Source organism: Microtus oregoni, unplaced genomic scaffold (genome assembly GCF_018167655.1).
Source record: "Microtus oregoni isolate MIOR12 unplaced genomic scaffold, Mior012 000061F_ref0000440, whole genome shotgun sequence".
In the NCBI taxonomy this organism is placed as follows: domain Eukaryota; kingdom Metazoa; phylum Chordata; class Mammalia; order Rodentia; family Cricetidae; genus Microtus; species Microtus oregoni.
Window position 1 is genome coordinate 7,359,608 of NW_024543871.1, and position 16,507 is coordinate 7,376,114.

At 45.9% G+C, this 16,507-nt stretch overlaps 1 pseudogene; it reads right to left on the reverse strand.

Moving 5' to 3' along the window:
* Positions 1-646: 646 nt before the first annotated feature.
* LOC121439497 lies at positions 647-1,982 on the reverse strand (annotated as a pseudogene).
* Between the last annotated feature and the right edge of the window lie 14,525 nt (positions 1,983-16,507).

Genomic DNA, 16,507 nt, shown 5'->3' on the forward strand with positions numbered 1-16,507 from the left:
TGGCATATGAAAAAACAAGTTGGCAAAGAAAAAGATTATAAACCCCTACAATCATTTAAATGAGAATACCCGCCGTAGGTTCATATGTTTGACCGCTTGATTCCCTGAGCTGTTTGGGAAGAATTAGGAAGTGTGTGGCCTTGTTGGAGAAGGTGTGCCACTGCGGGGTGGTCTTGCCTGCTATTTGCAGATCAGATGGGAGCTCTCAGCTACTGCACCCACATGGTGCAGGCCTGCCTGCCCGCCACCACATTCCCCGCCCACCACCACATTCCCCGTCAGCCATGATGGTCATAGACTAACCCTCTGAAACTGTAAGCAAACCTCCGGTTAAACACTTCCTTTAAAAGCTGCCTTGGTCATGGTGTTTCATCACAGCAACAAAACAGTAAGACATTCCCCTTTCCAGGCCAACTAAAACATCTTACACTAGTGACACAAGAACAGAGGTACTCCAGTGTTTATTGTGACATTAAAACACATACTTTGGGGGGCTATTTAATATGCTAGCGCTGTGGGGCTGGAGAGATGGCTCAGACGTTAAGAACACTGACTGCTCTTCCACAAGTCCTGAGTTCAATTCCCAGGGACCACATAGTGGCTCACAACCACCTATAATGAGATTTGGCGCCTTCTTCTGGTCTGCAGGCATACATGCAGGCAGAACACTGTGTACATAATAAATAAAAAATAAATCTTAAAATAAAATGATTTTTAACCAGGCTGCTGGACTTACAGAGGTGGTGCAGGAAGCTTGGCCTGATGACACCTACACGTCATGGCGGCTGAGGGCATAGGAGTTCGGGTGGCTCTGGTGGCCGTACTGAAAATGGTCTGTGAGGAGAATGTTGCCATACTGGAAGTCACCCTGCTGAGGAAACAGTGTACCATTGTGGGGCTTCTCTATCGGGCTCCGCAGATGCTCTCTGCTGCTCAGGTCTGACGGAGAGACAGGGAGGATGTGGCGCCGAGCCTGCTGGTTCTGTCATACTTGGTCTTGTTGTACAGAAAGACCCCCAGGATGGCAGTCATCATGCCTAGCACATTGGTGCTGGTCACTGGATTGCGTGGCATGATGAGGGACACAGTGATGACCATGATCCTCTTGGTGGTGTTGACCACTGAGTAGCTGAGTGGGCTGATGAGGTTGAGGATACTAAAGGCGATGACATTCTGTGCAAAGTTGCAGAATCCACTGACTGCCAAGAGCAGCAGTGTCCAGGGCCACTGAGACACATAGGCCAGGTGGCTGCTGACCAGGAAGGTGGAGAGGTCCACGAGAACCCACGTGGGGATCATGAAGAACACGGCGTGGCAGCCCAGGATGTTGAGCAGTCGCAGGTGGTGGATCCTGGAGTCCCTCAACACCTTTTTGGAGAAGATGCTCTGAAGGGAGAAGCAGAGCGTGGCTGCCAGGGCACTGACCAGCCCCCACACGTCGAAAGACAGCTCTGTAACAGTGGCCAGCAGGACTCCACTGATGATAGGGACCAGTGACAGGTACACCTTGGTGCTCTGTTTTTCCTTCATGATGATCCGAGACAGGAGGACCACCCAGATGGGCATGGTGGCCTTGACGGTGTGAGCATAGGACACTGGCACCTTCCAGATGCTAACGTGCGCCGACACCGACGCGAAGTACTTGCCGAAGGCGAGCGGCAGCACATAGCGCGGGTAGAAGCGCGGCGGCAGCAGCGGGCCGGACGTCGGCGCGGGCCGGGGCCCGGGCCCGACACGGGCGGCGCGGGCGGCACGAGCCAGGCGCGCAGCAGCGGCCGGAGCCCGGCGCACAGGGCCAGGATGTGGCACAGCGACAGGGTGACCGGGAATGGGAAGGCGCTCAGGATCACCTTGTTGACCACGTTGCCGCCCGCGCTCAGCGCGTACCACAGCAGACACAGCGCCGCCACCCGCGCGCCCTCGCGCGCCCCGCCGCCACCCCCCGCGCCCACGCCGGGACTCGCGGCTGCCGCCGCCGCCATCCTGCCCAAGCGGCCGCCCCCTTCCCGCCGGACGACCGCCCGACGCGTAACAGGCCAGCAGGGGAGCCCTAGAGCCTGATGGGCTGTGGGACATGACCACAACATGGCTCTGATCCTGGTTCACTCTTCTGCTCAGAGGCCATGCTCTGCTTTGGTGCACAGAGGTGCCCCCAGTACATGGCAGAGGTCTGATCTGAAATTCTGGTGACAACAGGGACCCACTCTGCAGAACTGGCATTGCTGTGCCTGCAGTCCTGGAAGCTATTAGGAGGTGGCATCTGGGGCTTCAAGGAGAGGACAGCGGGGCTGTAGTCCAGAGTTATGGAGAGCTGACACAGGTGCCATTACGTGTCCTCAGCAGCAGTGCTCCAGGATGCTCCACAGCAGTAAGCCACTTGCACTTTAGTGCTGCTGACGTGGGTGCCTACAGTGACCATCGGTTCATCAGTGATTGGTGTGGCCTTCCTCTGCCTGTGAGTGTCAGAGCAGGACACAGCCCTCCACTCTCAGTCTGAGTGGCGCTTGGACTCCAGAAGGGGTGGCCAGTGTTAACCTTGGTTGCACCCACACCCTTCTGATGTTACAGAAGGCAGGATGATGGTGATGGCAATTTCCCCAGAACCTCAAGTTTCCCTGGAGAAGCTTTGGAGCCTAGGTCCTGGCAGGCACTGCACCAGGCTAGCCAGTGGGTGGAAACCATCTTGATTCATTTCAAAATGTGGGATGTTTGTTACTGGAGCAGTCCCTTGGAGCTCAGTGGTAGCAAGGTAATGCTGAAACATCTTGAAGCTGCAGCCAGAGTAGCAGAAGATGAAATCTACACTCCAAATATAGTGTCGCGTGTCAGTGAGAAGATGTCCAGTGGATGGGACAGCCGGCCGATCTTAAGTTTTTAGTTAAGAGTCAGTTGAGGCTGGGATGGCGAAGTGCCTGCTCCGCGTGCATGTGTTGGTGGCTACGTTCTCGAGCATCACAGAAAGCAACATAGTGGTGCGGGCCTACCTTTCCAGCACTCGGAAGCAAGGTCAGGGTCCTCACCTACATAGTTCCAGACTAGCCTGGACCACATGAGAGCCTATCTCAAGAAAAAGATCGGTTTTAGGGACCTGGCCTGCAGGAATACATCCAGGGGCTGAGCCAGGAGGATGGACATGAGTTTGACGCCAATCTGGGCTACATAATAAGACTGCCTCATAAACAAAACGTTTGGGGACTCATCCTAGTGACCTACTCCTAGGGTCCTAGCTGCTCAGGAAGCCAGGGCAGGAGGGTCTCCCAAGCCTGTGAATTCAAGGCCAGTGTGGCAATGCAAGGAGAACCTTTTGGTTCACAGAAATAAGGGTTCTGGTGTGGGCACAGCAGGCCAATGGTGGTACCCAAGGATTGTGACATGTTTTCTTTGGCAATCAAGGCACTAGTTTGGGGGGGGTTGTTTGTTTGTTTTTTGTTGTTGTTATTGTTTTTGAGACAGGTCTCATAATATCGATCATGCTGACCTCGAACTCAGAGATCTCTGTCCCTGCCTCTTGAGTGCTGGAATTAAAAGCATGTGCCACGAAGCTCACCTGAAGACATCTCCACTAAGGCTCCCGGACTGATCTTCCAACTCTTAGCTTTCTTCTTAGAGTCCTTCATGCCTCTGTCTCCATCTCTAAGCACTTAGCTGACAAGTGTGTCATGGCGCCCCAGTCCTTAACTCCTGGTTTGTTGGGTACTTGTGCTTTTGATTAATTAGAGGGTTGTGTTTTTTGTTTTGTTTTTTTGGTTTTGGTTTTGGTTTTTTTGAGACAGGGTTTCTTTGTAGCTTTGGAGCCTGTCCTTGAACTCACAGAGATCCACCTGTCTCTGCCTCCAGAGTGCTGGGATTAAAGAAGCTCTCCACCACCGCCCCGTCCAGATTAATTGGGGTTTTATATCTGAGGTTAGTTCATTCACAATGCCAGCCTCAGGGCAGTCCCATCTGCCTTGCTTGTTGGATTGCAGATGTTCAGAGCCCATCACCACAGTGGGAAGGGCACCTTGATAAGGTGGTCTGGTGGGTTTCCTCCCTGGGGAAGACACTGAGACCTGGCACCACAGAAGTCTCTGTGGGTGTCCCTGACGCTGTGTTGAACTCAGAATGAATTATGTCTTTTTGGATTTCCATGATGTTTCTGTAATATGTGTATTAATGCATTTTCCTTTTCCAGTGTGAGGTTTGCCAAGGAGGGAAAGGCCATCTCACTTTTCTTACAGTTTATAAATTAATAAATGGGATATTCAATTCTTAAAAAAATAATTAAAAAAAAGATGCTAGCGATGAGTATAGTGGTGCATGCCTTTGATTCCAGCACTCAGGAGGCAGATCTCTGTAGTTCTAGGCCAGCCTGGACTATATAGTTTCTGGATAGACAGGGCTACAAAAAGACCCTGTCTCAAAAAACCAAAACCCAAACCAAAAAGATGTGAGTGATATATAAAACAGAGAACTACATGCAACAGATTAGAGCAGGTACAGAAAAGCCCATGTTATATAAATGAGCCAGATAGACCCCAATACGGCAGCATAAAACCCCTAGCTCTTTGTACAGTAGGGCCCTTTGAGCTGTTAAACTTTCTCCATGCTCTACCCCACTTCCTCGTTTACAAGCCTATATTTTCTTTTTTCTTGATATTTATTTATTTATTTGTTTGTTTGTTATGTATACAATATTCTGTCTGTGTGTATGTCTGCAGGCCAGAAGAGGGCACCAGACCTCATTACAGATGGTTGTGAGCCACCATGTGGTTGCCAGGAATTGAACTCAGGATCTTTGGAAGAGCAGGCAATGATCTTAACCATTGAGCCATCTCTTCAGTCCTTTTTTATTATTATTAATTTTTTTTGAGACGTGGTTTCTCTGTAGCTTTGGAGCCTGTCCTAGAACTAGCTCTTGTAGACCAGGCTGGCCTCAAACTCATAGAGATCTGCCTGCATCTGCCTCCCAAGTGCTGGGCTTAAAGGCGCAAGCCTATATTTTCATAATGAACTGTCTTGCTTTGCTTTCCTGTAAGTGTACATGCTGTCCTATCAATGTTCAAATTCCTGGACACAAGGACTCTGGAGGTGGCCACCAAAGCCTGATATTAGCCAGTATCAGTATCAGAGCCTGAATAAATTATTTCCCCTGGAAGACTTGGCTTGTCAGCTCTTTGATTTCCTTTACCCAAGTAGGAGTCAATCACTGGGTATTCTCCGCACAGTGTAGGAGAGCTACCTGGACCAGTTAGGCAGCTTCCTCGAGCATGGTTAATATTTCCACTGGCTGTTTAATGTCTTTATTTCCTTTCTTTCCACATAGCTCCGTGTGTATGATCATCACAAAGGTTTAGTAGCCATTTGTGGAGATATCTGTTTGCCATGGGAGAGCTATAAAGGCTTGGTGAGTGAATTCAGCGTTTTGCAAGGAGAGCCTGGCTGGGAGGGCATGGGTTCCAATTACATTCCATTCAAAACCACCACAGCATCTCTTGCACTGCAGTGTCCCTTCCCCAAGCTGCTTCCATTGGAGAAGTTCCTGGTCACTAATTGTCTACAGTTGTTCTGACAAATGCACTGTACTACAATAAACCATCTTTTGCTCATTGAATCCAAAGGTTCTCTCTTTTCCCCTGGAAATCAGCTTCATATCCATGGATTGTACGAGTGAAAAACAATGATAAGAAAAAAAGGAGGAAGCATTGGACTTGCCCTTCCTTAGATTTTACAATTCCATGTGAAAAGGAAAGTTACAGATGCCACAAAAGGGAGAAGGTGGAGGTAGCAGGATGAGGTGGTCCCTGAAGGCATCATGGCAGGTAGGGAAAACAATCCGCAAAGAGGTGAGAATGAAAACTCGGTTCAGCCTGACTTAGGCTGGATCAAACTTCAGGAGTCTGATGCCAGGCAGTTTATTGTCAGCGTATTTAAATATAGCAAAATTTGGAGAAAGTTTCCAGGCAACAATCATTCCAATTCCAGGTGAAACAAGCTTAAGTGTAGTCATATTTCATTTGAATTTTAATAACTAAAGCTTGCCTGAAGACCAGAATGCAGAACAACCACACTAGTCAGCCACACAGTCCAGGCAGTGGTGGTGCTCGCCTTTAATCTCAGCATTCTAGAAGAATATAAGGTGGGATGAGGCAGGAACTCACTCTCTTTCAGTCTGAAGATGTCATAGAGGTAAGAGCTCTCTAGTGGCTTCGCTGTTTTGCTTTTCTGATCTTCAGATTGAACTCCAATATCTGTCTCCGGGTTTTTATTATTCGTGTTACACTTGATGGTAGCTACATGTTGTATAGAGGTCAGCAGGCTATAAAGTACATTTGACATTTCTCCTAAGGATGGGTTCTATTCAGTGGGAGCTAAAGATAAAGGTCTAGTGGGGGAGAATCTGGGATAAACATTCTGGGGGATTTGGGTGGGGTCTGCCTCTACAGATAGCAAAGGTCACCAGGCCATTAACAATATCACTCCCAGTCTTCTGGATGGAAAACTGGTATTTCCTTCTTCGAGGAGACACTCCTGTATAATTAATGCTCCTGGTTTCCCAATATCAGGACTTTGTTTACATTCCATGTCTAAGTGAATCAAGGGAAAGCTATTCCTCCAGGGAAGACAAGGCTACTTTTGGGGAGGCAGATTAATCATAGGATATCGTGCCTGCCAGGCAAGTGCTCTACTACTGAGCTACAACACCAGCTTAAGGTTATTTCTTTAAAAAAATATCATTAGAGAATTTTACACATTCATATAAATGTACTTTGATCAAATCCACCCCATTCCTTTCCCTCCAATTCTGCCCATATCTCCTCCACCACCACTTTCCCTTCCAACCTCATTATTTTTAAAAACCCACCGAATCCATGTCGTGTTGCCTATATGTGCGTGAGTGTAGAATCATCTAACTGGAACATGAATAGCTTTCCAGGACTCCCATCCCTGAAGAAAATGTATTCTTCCTCCGCCAGCAGCCATCAGTTGCCAACAGCTCCTCAGCTATGGGTGGGACTTCATGACCACCTCCTCCACCCACAGTGGGCTTCTGGCCAGCTTGATCTTACCAAGTCTTCTGATGTATGCACTCACAACAGCTGTGGGTCCGTGTATGCAAGAGCCCAGGCATAGCCAGAAAATGCTGTTTTGATGCAGAGGTCCTCTAATTCTGGTTCTTACAGTGTTCCACCCACTCCTTTCCTGCATGTGTGGTGCATGCATACATGTCTGTGTGAGTATATGCACAAGCAGGGCAGAGGAAAGAAAGGGAGCGTGAAAAGGAGAGGCGAGGACATCAACCCAGCTTTCAATTCCTGGTCGCAACTCTTAAATCCCAGCCCATCTAGTCCACCCTGTGACTCACTGTTCCAAGAAGGTGAGGTACCCCCACCCCTGTTTTTGATGCAATCAAACTGACCACTGGGCTAATAAATGTCCTAGCCCCTGCCAAGGCTGTCCAAGCTGTGGACAATGGCATCACTAGAAGACGAACTGTCCATCAGGTTGCACTGACACCCCCTCTAACCTCTGTTGAAATCCTTTGGCCACCCCTTTGGCCCAGTAAAGAGGTCTGGGTTCTCAGCCCCCCAACTGAACCCACCTTGGCTCATCAGGGTGAATAATGATACAATGGCTGAAAAAAAAATCTCTTTCATACTGGATACAGGAGCTTCTTTTCCAGTAAATGGCACCGGGCACTAAACAACTAATTTAACAGTAACAGTCAGGTGTCTCTAAAATCTACTCCATAGGCCTAACTGGGTCTGCTAGTTTGGCAACACGATGCAATCCTTACTCAGTCTTTTATCCTAATATCTCAGTGCCTACCCCAACACTAAGCTATGATTTCTTCTTTGTAGGCAGAGACTGCTTGTTCATTCCTGGCTGCCCAGACCTGAAATAATCAGACAGAAACTATATTAATTACAACACTGCTTGGCTAATCATTTAGGCATATTTCCAGCTAGCTCCTATATCTTAAACTAACACATTTCCATTATTTTGTATTTGACCATGAGACTCATGGTTTACTGCTAAGGTTCTGACTGGAGGCTTACATATTTCTCCTTAGGCAGCTATATGGCATCTCCCTGACTCCACCTACTTTCTCCCAGCATCTTTATTTAAAATTCCTGCCTTGCTCTATTCTTCCCTGTCTATAGGCCTAGAGCAGATTCTTTATTAACCAATGGTAATAAAACATATTCACAGTACAGAGGGGAATCCCACAGCACCTCCCCTTTTCTTTCTAAATAAAAAGGAAGGTTTTAACTTTAACATAGTAAAATTACATATAACAAATAGGCATCAAGCAAAAATTACAGTTACACTATTTACATATATTTTACCTTTTATCTTAGCTAAGGAAAACTATAATTATAACTATCTATTTTTCAATTCCATCAAAGACTACAGAAGGATATAATATTACCTAAGTAAACAGGAAGTGTATTGTAAACAACTTCCAAAACTCTAGAATTGACAGAGACTGTTGCCTGGACAGTCACCCAAAGTTCTTCTATAACATTGGGACATCCACCTTCAGCTTACAGGCCCATAGTATCTGGCAGACTTTTCCATGAAGCAGGAAATTTGAACATCTGTTTTGCTTTGTAATGGTAAAGTTCATCATATGCTTTCTTCTGTGTCATGCAAAATGTCTGGCAGTTCTTTATTTTTTTATTTTTATTTTTTATATTTATTTATTATTATGTATACAATATTCTGTCTGTGTGTATGTCTGCAGGCCAGAAGAGGGCATCAGACGTCATTACAGATGGTTGTGAGCCACCATGTGGTTGCCGGGAATTGAACTTAGGACCTTTGGAAGAACAGGCAATGCTCTTAACCACTGAGCCATCTCTCCAGCCCTCTGGCAGTTCTTTAATGAACCAGGAAACCTGAAGGACTGTCTCACCTTTAGGCAAGTACAGCAAACATTTTTCTGTGGGTCCTGCATGTCCAATTCATACAGCATGCCATCAAGCAGTCCAGACAAAGAGCAGTTTCTGGCCCAAATGGCTTACAAACTCAATTAGGAGCCTCTTCAAAGCTCATCATATTCTTGAAGTAGACTGGTGCTGCCAGGAGCAAATGTGTTTCATTGTTCTGAAAAGTTCTAAGATCTTAAAACATGTAAAATGCCATATTCTGTTAGTCTTTGAAAGGGTTGAAGAATAACTATCCATCTGAAACTTATCTCTGTACATCTAGAAAACCTAACTACATGACTACAAGTTTGACTATTATTGATGACTGTTAACCTGCATTTCTTAACTATACATTACATTTTTAAATGAGCTGCACAAACACAATACCTTAAATAAGAGCAGAAATACATATAACAAAATTGACCTTAAATTTTTATCAATAAACCAAGATCCGTACCAATGCAAAGTATTCATCTCTATAGCATATCCCCCTTTAAATGAAAACATACATTTACAAGCAATAATTTAGAGAATTTGGGCATAGTTCTCTTCAAACTGCTTCCTGTTTTTGTTGGGCAAAGTATTTTAGGGGTTTACAGAGACCTTTCAGCGAGTCTTGTTCCATCAAACCACATTAGCCTAGAAGAAATCCACAGGTTCTCATCTTCTGTGGAAACAAAAGCAGAACTTCTTTCTCAAAGTAACATAGCCGTAGCCCCAAATTTTGAAGTCAACATATATTTTAAAGTATATATGTTGGTTTAGTTTAGCAGCCTGTACAATGAAATGTCTCTCTGTACTTGGCTCATTAACAGTCAAAAAATTAAAAGAAAACACAATAATATACATAATCCATACTTTCTGTGTATATTCCATATTTACATAGCATATTTTTCTTTACTCCTTTAATCTATGACTGTCTGAACTGTGTTTTTTTTAAAAGACTTTGCTTTATTTTTTTTAAAACCATTTACTTTTTAAAAATAACTATTTCTTCTCTCCCAAGCCTACATGGCCCATTTAGAAGTCTTTTTATCTGAATCTGTCTTTACTGAATATCTGTAATTATTTTATGACCAGGAGTCTTTAAAATGGTAAGCAGTGTGATTGAACCATCCCTGGATGCTGGCTTTGCCTCTCTCCGACTTTCAATATGACAGAGGTACCCTACCGCCAACTCTGGGACAGTCAGGTGGGAACCGTATTTGGCACCTCAACTCTGGGTAGCACCGTGCAGCATATAAACCCTTTTTATCTGAGTAAAAGCTAAGTCTGTCATACAGCACACTGCATGACCTGGAAATATCTCTGTGTATGGTGGTGAGAATCTGCCATACTCTACTGCCTATGCACTCCTAGCAGACCCAATCCCATGAGCTGCCCAGGCAAGGAGCGCTGAGCTGCAGGCATGGTCTCAGCTACTTTCCTCCAGACCCCAAGTGGGCACACAAACACCCGAACTGGAAGTGAGTGGTGGGCATCAGCCCCAAACGTTCATTGGGTGCCACTCTATAGGCTGAGACTATTCATTCTGTTCCCAGCCAACCAGACCCAAAATAATCACACAGAAACTATATTAATTACAACACTGCTTGGCCAATCACTTAGGCATATTGCCAGCTAGCTCCTTTATCTTAAATTAACCCATTTCTATTATTTTATTTATTTATTATGCATACAATATTCTGTCTGTGTGCCTGAAGGCCAGAAGAGGGCACCAGACCTCATTACAGATGGTTGTGAGTCACCATGTGGTTGCTGGGAATTGAACTCAGGATCTTTGGAAGAGCAGGCAATGCTCTTAACCGCTGAGCCATCTCTCCAGCCCTTATTATTTTATATTTTACAAAGAGGCTTGTGGTTTACTGGTAAGGTTCCGACTGACAGCTTGTGTCTTTCTCCTTCAGCAGCTACGTGGCATCTCCCTGACTCCACCTACTTTCTCCCAGCATCTCTGTTTGGAATTCCTGCCTTGCTCTATTCTGCCTTGTCTATAGGCCCAAAGCAGATTCTTTATTAACCAATAATAGTAAAAACATATTCGCAGCATACAGAGGGGAATCCCATATCACTTCTCTAAGCTTAAAGTTTCTGTACATAATCTGCCCCCCCCCACCACCTTGTCGTGAGGGATTTGTTTGTGCTGCTGTTCTGAGACTGCCAGTAGAATCGGACCTCCGTTTGAAAGGCAGAGTCCATACTAAACTGACCAGAGTGGACCATAGAGTTTTCTAGTGGATTGAGAGGAAGCTAGAGGGACACAGAGGGGGCAGGAGGAGGGGCCTAAGGAGATGTGTGGTGTTTTTTCCAGCAAAAAAGGTGATGAAGAGAGTGGGTGATTGTTTCTCCATTGCTCTGTGGATCTCTCAGGTTTATTTCCCTAATATTTAACTCCTGAATTTTATTTTTTAACAAAGCAATAAGAGAAGTTGCAATACTCCCTAAAATATCCAACATATTTCTCATTAGCCTGCCCAAACCTCCACCCATAGCCTCTTGTCTTTAGCCAATCCTCGAGTCTGGGACACCGCGAACCCTTCAATAGCTATCCATCATAATCCCATCCTCATAAACTTGAAAAAGCCTTCTAGCTTCACGGTCCAGGATCTATATCCTCTCCCCTCCACCATGTGCTACAGACTCAAGGCCATCATTGATTGAACAGCTACTGCAAGGAACCCTTTTTGCGGGGACCAGCCTCAGCAGAGAATCTGGGACTTCTGGAAGGCGAAGTGAGTACAGGGACACAGGGTTCTGATGCAAGCTGACCGGTTCTCAGCTGCAGGGCAGCTTCTTCTTCTACTCTCTCTCTGCCCCAAGCTTCAAACCTCAGTCTTTTCCTGTAAATTTTACACAAGAAAAATGATTCTTTTTTTTTTGCCACAGGTTAATCACTACCTGGGCAAAGCAGTTCACAAGAAGTATAAAGATGCTCTGAAGTCAAAACATCCTCATTCATCATCACATTGCCCCAGGTCCCAAGCCCCATGCCAGCCACTGGATTCTTAACTCCTAGCTGAGTTACTCATAAAACAGCTTCTGAGGCTTTCACCTCAGAGGTTAACTACCTGCAGATTACAGAAACATGGGTCAGTGGGTTTTACTCCATTGTCGTACCTTTCCCATTTTTGTTCCTCACAATCCCAACACATATCATTTTGATTTATAAGGCCATAGGCAGTGAGCTCCAGAATCCTAGCTTCTTCAGAAACTTTATTCATCATAACCAAGTTCCTTTCTGTTTCAGTACTGTTCTTTTGCCAAGTTTCATAATCAGACAAAGATCAATTTCTGCATTTTCCCCAAATTTCTCTGATTCTTTCATCAGTCAGGTTTTTTCCCATGACCAGCTTTACAGCGTCAATGCCTGCCCGCTCTGTCAGATCAGGAAGACTCATATTATTGTACAGCACATCCATATTTTCAGAAGCCACTGGTGTGGAAGGGGGAAAAGAACATGAAGAACAAGTACACTAGTAGAATTGCTATAGCCAGGATCATCTATAACATTGCCAAATGTGTACACAGATGCCATAGAAGCAGTCTTAGGACACATAAGGTCCTTGGCCTTAGCTGCCACTGGGTTGCCTGGAGGGAATTGCTTCCTGCATCCTAGGAACCGCACGGGAGGAGGGGGGTGCTATGCTTTGCCATCTTCAGCACCTTTTAACTCCCATCAACTCCCTTCACAACACTCCTATTCCAGGCATCAAATATCAACTGGTTTAGGACCTCCGGAAAAATCAACCAAGCTATCCATGGTCACTAACCTAGACAAGCACCTCTCTTCCCATCCCTCCTTGGCTGCCTTCTTTTCCATGTTCAATCTTAGTCATGTCTTCTTTACTGTCCCCCTTCTTGCCTTCATCAGGGAAGACCCAAACACCTTGCACACCTGATAACTTATCTTGATGCAGTTGCAGACAGTGAGGCGCAACAGAATGTCCTGTGAGAGTCAAAGTTAGGTTTAAAGTTTTAATCCCTGTGCCTAAGAGATCCATAAACAAGTTTGTTTGACTCAACGGCACTGGATGTACCTTGATCCAGGAGGGCAGGAGGCATGGAGGCAGAAAACACATCAGGATGTATGCTTGCCCGATTGGATGTAAGCAGGATGTATGCAGGCAGGAAGTATATTCTTGCCCCTTATTGTTCCTGGAGGGATATATGTGGCCTTATGGGATTGCTTTTATAAATAAGCCTCTGTAACATGTGACTTGTGGCCATCTTCTGGGAACCCCGGAAAGGAGCTGGCTAGAGTCCATTATCATGGCCAGTATTTAATTAGTTTGCTTCAAATTTGGCTCAAAATTGTGGTTGTGGTCTTATTCTCACCCGATGGGATTAACCATCCATGCATGATTTATCTTTTGAATATGCTGAGTTTGCTCACATAGCATTCCTTATAATACCATGTTAAGTGATATAAAAGTTAAACAGACATTCCACCAAGTGAAGAACAGCTGGCTGGGTAGAAATCTGCGGAGGCAGGGTTCTCCTGGGGCATGTTCTCTGGTTAGGATGCTTTGCAAGTTGTGCAGGCTCGACCCTCATCCTCCATGAAGTCTTCTGCTGTGGCAGGCTAGGAGGATGGCACTGATGGAAATCTGGAAGGTCCTTAAGATGCCATGTCTCAGGAGCATGGCAGTGCAATCCTAGGGGCCACTTCCAATGTCTCACGTGTTCCTTATAATTTCATTTGTATAGGGAGGGATTCACAGTTTAGGGCTGGTTCACTAATATATCAGTGTCATCTTGGAGCTAGTTTATTAACATAGCAAAGCTCACCCTGGTCTTGGTTACAGATGAGCAGCCTTGTGGTTTGTTTATTAACATATCAGAGCTTGCCCTGGGGCCTAGGTCCCATCTGAGCTGCACGGCTCCGATTGCCAGCACTACATTATTCTAAGTCATGGTTCCATTTATGTCGCTAACAACAGTCTTGTCCCAGGGATTTGGAGACAGCCCTCATTGGGCAGGACCTACAGCAGGATCTCACCAACCTCAATTTGTTCCCTAGTTTCCATCTCCAATATACAGACAATCTTCTCTTCCTATATAACCAATCCTCACAGACAACGCTGCAACACTACACTGTCCTTCTCAACTCTCTGGCCACTTAGGGATAGAGGGTCTCCCAAGACAAGGCCCAGATCTGCCAATCCTTGGTCATTTATCTGGGCCTCTCAATCTCACAAAAAGAGAATTATACCCAGGGAGCCAGGGAGAAGGAATTCCTTGACTATATCCTTCTCCAAAGCAAAGGTGAATTGCTTGAATTACTAGGACTTTTTAACTTCTGCATTTGGATGGCCAACATCTCCCTTGATGCTCAACTTGTGAGGCCACTAACGTGCCCTGGAAGAACCACTCCTATTCCTCCAATCCCTCCTTTCTCCCATAAACCTACTCACACCCACTCTCCTACACCTCTCCCCCAACCTCTCCAGATCTACACAAACCCTTTTATCTCTTCTTACAAACTAACCAGAAGGAGGCTTTTGCAACCTGTCAAGGGTGTGTGTATGACATATGTCATGAGACAGCTCCCCATGGTCACCAAAAGCTGGCCACCTTGGCTCCAGACCCTAGCCAATGAAGCGTGCTTGTCATCGAAGCAAACAAATGTCACTTCATAGCGCCCAAAACATTCTCATTCCACACTAACTCAAGGACCTCAGCCACAGCACCTTACATAACATCCCCTGCCCCCCAGGGCCCAGCTTCTCCGTGCTTGTTAGGTCTCACCCTCCTATCAAAGCCATGCCCACTCCTCACCCCCACGACTTTGCTCCCTAATAACCCCTCTGCAGCATCAGGTCCCCAGCATTCTTGCTCGGAGGCACTCAACCGTTTTTTTCAACCCCTTCACCCATAGCTTTGATTATCCCCTACAGGAGCCCGCCCCCACCTTCCCCACTCATTTTGTTATGTAATTCAAGATTCAATTCAAATTGTAATTAGCTGAACTTATTAAAAACTGTAGCAGGGCCACAGCTTTCAAGCCTAATCGAAGGCATGCAGTGCAGAAGGGGATAAGGACAGGGATTTTAACCATTCCGTACCAGGTCCCTTCTAGGAGGTCCTAAGAATTTCCTTAGCCATTACATTCCCCCACTCGCTCTGTACTGTATGAGTCAAATCAATGGTTCCTGTTGAGGTACAGGTTGATGCTACACTTGGAGGGCTAATGTTTTAGCAGAGCTGATTCTTCTTTTAATGTATGTTAGCAACCAATTTAAAATGCAAGGGCCAGCTGGGCATTGGTGGCACACTTTTTAATTCCACAGGGAGGCGGGGCCTGGTGGAGCTGTGTGAGTTCAAGGTCAGCCTGCCTGGTCTACACAGTGAGTTCCAGGACAGTCAAAACTACACAAAGAAACCCTGTCTTGACAAACCAAAATAAAATAAAATGCAAGGGCCAATTGTAATGCTAAACTCAGCTATGGCAATTAAAGGGCAGGAGGGTTGTGAGCCAAGGGAATCCTGAGAAAGGTACCAGTTAGAAGCCTCACTTCTTCTCCTTTGCCCTTGAATCTAAGTTTTCCTGAACCATAGCTAGTGTTTCCCAGATAACCCCAAGTTATTGACATAAAAACCCAGCATTTTTCACCTACGACGGTGCAAAGTCCTCCTTTCTTCAAGAGTAACAAATGCAGTCATCAACAGTTTTGTAACACCAGCTCCGTGAGGAAATCTACTTGTTCTTTTTCTAGCTGGCTCATGAAGTCCTTTAGGTGCTGTATATATTCCTCTACTTTACTACTCGATGCCTTAACATTCTGGTCTTGCAGAATGAAAACTGGCATTCCCAAGGCCCCTGCACCAGTGACTCCTGCTGTCAGGGGAGGGTATTATGACCACTGGGATGGCTATTCTCTTTTCCGTAAAAAGGCCGTGACGGATCTCCTAGTCAGGATGTCCTATACATGCAGGCAGGCAAACGTGTTCTTCCTCTCCAGTGCACTTGTCTGCTTGGGGGAGAAGAGTGGTTAGAGGAGAAATCTCCTTCCTGTGGCCCTAATTCGAGATGATCAGCTGTCACACACCTAGCAAGGCTGACTTTGCAGGCCTACATGCCACTATGGGAGCAAGGAAGTAGATCCTAGTATGTTCAGACCTGCTGGCATACAGGTAAACATTACAAGCTTGGGTAAAGGGAAGCTGAGAGACGATAAGTTGAAGAGGTTAAGCAAGTGAGCTTAGCTTCCTCTGGGTTGCAATTTAATTGTTTCTGGTGGGATAGTAGTTGGGGTGATGGGAGGGATTGGTCCTTCCTTATGTGCACAGAGAAAGCAGAGCTTGGGTCTAGACAAAACTAGTAATCTCTCTTCCCAGGCAGAGGAGTGTATGGTGTGTTCAATTATATAGTAACCTTAAGATCTCAAGCTCAGGGACATCAGTGGGGAATGAAACTGTAACTGTGTTCTGGAGTGGGGCTGAGGTTAAGTCTGTGATTATGTATGGACTGACTTATAACCCTGGGTGAAGTGGTGTAGGGAGGGAGAATAGGGCAAGGAGACATCCTAGTCTTTGGCTGAAGTAGCCAGCTCTTTCTGGGGGCTGTAGAATTGGCTGGGTGGGGCAATACCTTTTTA